The sequence below is a fragment of the Echinops telfairi genome, unplaced genomic scaffold, assembly GCF_000313985.2.
Source record: "Echinops telfairi isolate 266 unplaced genomic scaffold, ASM31398v2 ScPeMD7_443;HRSCAF=831, whole genome shotgun sequence".
Lineage (NCBI taxonomy): Eukaryota > Metazoa > Chordata > Mammalia > Afrosoricida > Tenrecidae > Echinops > Echinops telfairi.
This window is the reverse complement of record NW_022104341.1, coordinates 2,222,477-2,226,064: the sequence shown is the minus strand read 5'-3', so window position 1 is coordinate 2,226,064 and position 3,588 is coordinate 2,222,477. Positions and strand designations below refer to the sequence as shown.

At 43.1% G+C, this 3,588-nt stretch overlaps 1 protein-coding gene and 1 non-coding gene across 3 annotated transcripts in view; both read left to right on the top strand.

Moving 5' to 3' along the window:
• The window catches only part of LRIG2 (leucine rich repeats and immunoglobulin like domains 2), a 49,051-nt gene that overhangs the window by 8,830 nt on the left and 36,633 nt on the right, over positions 1-3,588 (top strand). The window lies entirely within an intron of this gene.
• LOC115870217 lies at positions 1,413-1,546 on the top strand. Its single transcript, XR_004046588.1, has one exon. It is a non-coding gene; the product is annotated as a small nucleolar RNA SNORA70 (small nucleolar RNA).

Sequence of the window (3,588 nt, the reverse complement as noted above, 5' to 3'; positions counted from 1 at the left end):
GCCCCCCCCTTCCCCTATTAATGCTTAGAGATAATCCACTCCTCTAGCAAGCCTCCTGCAAGCTTCCTGCCCGAAGGCACTCCATATTCTTGCTCTATGGGGGTGTAGTTATGCTTGGGCTGCTAACCACTAAGGTCAGCAGTTCAAAACCACCAGCCACTCTTCACTCCTTGGGAGAGTTACAGTCTTGGAAACTCAGAAGGGTGGTTCTACCCATCCTGTAGGAGTCAGTCGATTTGATGGCAGTGAGTTTTATGGGCACTCACTTTCATGCCCTTGGTTCTGCTGCTGCTGCTCCTTCTCTGCTGCCTCTTTTCTTTGTCCTTCGCGGCCTCTGGTGTCAGCTCTGTCTTCTGGACTGATTCAGCGTAGAGGTCTTGGGGCCTTAAGGATGTGCTCCTATCCTGGCTCTTCTGGATGGTATTGAGATCCCCAAGACCATTTCTCAGATGGCTCATTTTAAATTAATTAGGAAGGCAAAACTGACCAATCCCCAGGTTAGGATTCCCTGTACCTCATTTGCATGACTCTACCCGCAGGGTGCTTGTACCCCTATACATACATTATTAGCAAGCTCTCCAATCCCTCTGGAGAACTTGCTAATGCGAGAAAATATATTTATCTTGTACAAGGTCTTTGGCATTTATATAGTATTTGTACTTAAAACAAGATTATTTAGTCTTAATGAAAACTGCATTTATGTGCAGGGACTGAAGAAGGAGTCATGTTATATTAAGAGCTTAACAAAAGTGAATTTTGTTTTATAATATTTTGAACATGTTCTTAAGCTGTACTTTCCTGTGCCAAAGTAAATGACTCTGCTCTTAGACTTAGTCTATATTATTCAGTTATAAAAAATGTTAAGATGCTCAATAGATGGCAAATAAAAATTAAAAAGAGTTGAAGCAATTACATCCAAACCATTAATTTCATTTTTGAAACAAAAACTAGAAGGAACAATTCATACTTGACTGTTAAAAAAGAATTTATTGGAAAAAAAAAAAAAGAATTTCTTTTTAAACTATGTGACCTTTTACCCTTTCTTCCCTTGCTTTTCCATAAGCTTTTCTAAAAGGGAGACTATAGTTAAGAGTATTTGAAATTATTGTGACTGGCAGAATACTAGTGATAATTAGAAGTTTTAAAGTTACCTGTAAAAGGCACACCAGTAATGAAATGTGGTATAAATAAATTTGTAACTAAATACTTCCTGACTTTGAGTTTCTCCTAAAAGATTTTTTGTTTTTTACACACCTCTTTCAAAATTCGCTTGGCAGTGTCAAATAGAGTCTGACTTAGTAGTGACCTTGGTGGCATAGCGGGTTATGAGTGGGGTATGAGTTGGGTTGCTAACTACCTGGCTCTCCTGGGGCAAGATGAAGTTTTCTTCTCCCATAAGGATTTACAGCCTTTTGCAGCCTATTAAGCCGACCATCCTCCTTCCTGTGGGAGCTGGTGTGCAATGGCTGCAAACAGCAAGCCTCGTGGGTAGTGTATGCAGCCTATTGGTATGTATAGGCTGCCCTAAGGGACCTTGGAGACAACCCTGTGCAGCTCTTCGATGGCTCTGGCCAGGCCTAACGTAGGCTTCAAACTGGGATTCAGTGTGCTTTGGGGAGACCCCCAGGCACGGTGGCTAGAGTCCACGTTGGCCAAGTCATCATGTTAATCCACAGCAAGTCTCAAAACAAGGAGCATGTGATTGAGGCCTTACACATGGCCAAGTTTAAGTTCCCTGGGTACCAGAAAAGCCACATCTCCAAAAAGGGGGGGCTTCACAAGTTTAATGCGCAGGAGTTTGAGGACATGGTGGCTGAGAAGCTCCTCATCTTAGATGGCCATGGGGTCAAATACATCCCTAACCATGACCCTTTGCACAAGTGATGGGCCCTGCATTCCTGAAGGCTTTGGTAGCCCTGTGCCTTGCCTAACCTGTGCCCACATGTAAATGAAACTTCCTGACTCAAGCAATCAAAAATGATTTACAGTCTTGGAAACCCACGGGGACCGTTTTCGTATGTTCAGTTGGGCTATTATGAGTCTGAATTGACTTGATGGCAGTTTTTGAAAAAGATAGATTATAACTGCTCTATAGAGTTGCATTGCCTTGGGTAAATTTGTTGTACAAGGCCTCTTTACAGCATTGGCAAGCAAGAATGATACTTTCAGGACTAAGGTGCATGCCTGAGTCCAACCATGGTATCTTTAGTCACCTCATTTGCATCTGAAGAAGAACTAATGCATTTGAATTATGGCGCTAAGAATATTGAAATTAGTATGGACTGCCAAAAAGAATAAACACATCTGCCTTGGAAGAAATACAAGCAGAATGCACCTGACAGGCGAGGGTGATGAGACTTTGTCTCACATGGTTTGGACATGTTGTCCGGAGAAACCTGTCCCTGGAGAAGGACGTCATGCTTGGTAAAGTGGAGGGGCAAAAATAAAGAGGCAGACTGTTAATTCCTTCTGGTTGCTCTTTTGGTAAGCTGTCAGGCAAGCATTAGACCACTGGTTCGTAACTCTCCAGTTGCTGCAGGGAGAAAGATGAGACTCTACGCCATAAAGATTTAACAGTCTGAGAACCCCATGCGTGTTTCAGAATTAGCATGATGGCAGTGGATTGGCGTTTTTGGTGACTGTCCCTCTTACCCACTTTCTGCCATGACCCCTTTTCTCGTGTCAGCAGATGTAGGTTGATAACTAGCCCTCCTGGCCATGCCTAGTGCTGTTTTCCATTGAGACCGACCCCATTACTTTTATGTGACCCCGCCATTCAACAGCAACAACCGTTCCTTGCTGCTCCCAGCCCTGTCCCACATGACTCCCTGTGGTAAAAACTCCCCTTTCCTGTGCCAGTACTCTAGAAACCTTTAAGCTGACCAAGAAAACTAACCTGCAAAGTCTGGCTACTCTCACGCTCCGTACGGAACCTAAGTCCTACAGTTCTACTCTGTGTTGCTCGTCCCCCAGCTATGACCCTGTGTGTCCCTGAACAGAGGGGTGCTCGGTTCCTCTCTGGAACATAAGACTGCTGACTTCCGTTTGTTCTCTGGTCTTCCCTCATGAGTCTCACCTTGCTGTGCCACATCTTGCAGGTCATCCAAGCCCCCACAGATGAGACCCTCTCTGAGTCAAGATGGATACAAATAAGGAAGGCTGGTTATATTAATTATGAAACTCCTAACTGAAGCTTGGTTTTGGTTAGAGAGTCTTTGCAATAATTTGTAATAAGACAACTTGTTTTAGTATCCACTCCTAAAAAACTTCAGAAAAATAATGATTATGACAAAATAAGTCTGATACAAAGGGGAGCCTAGTTGACCCCAGAGAATGCTTACTAATGGTGGTAAAATAACATAGCTTTCTACCTGGTTCATGAGTAAGCAATAACTTTCCTTCCACTACTGTCAGACTGTTATTCTAAATGGAAAAGGAGACATAGTAAAACCATGGGAGTAGTATTTCATGGTTATATTTAAAAACAAAAGCCACTTACTGTCAACTAGTAATATCCACTCCTAATATCCATGATGGCCTGGGGAGTCAGAGTAGCACCTAGCCTCTTACGGATGATTCAACTTCAAC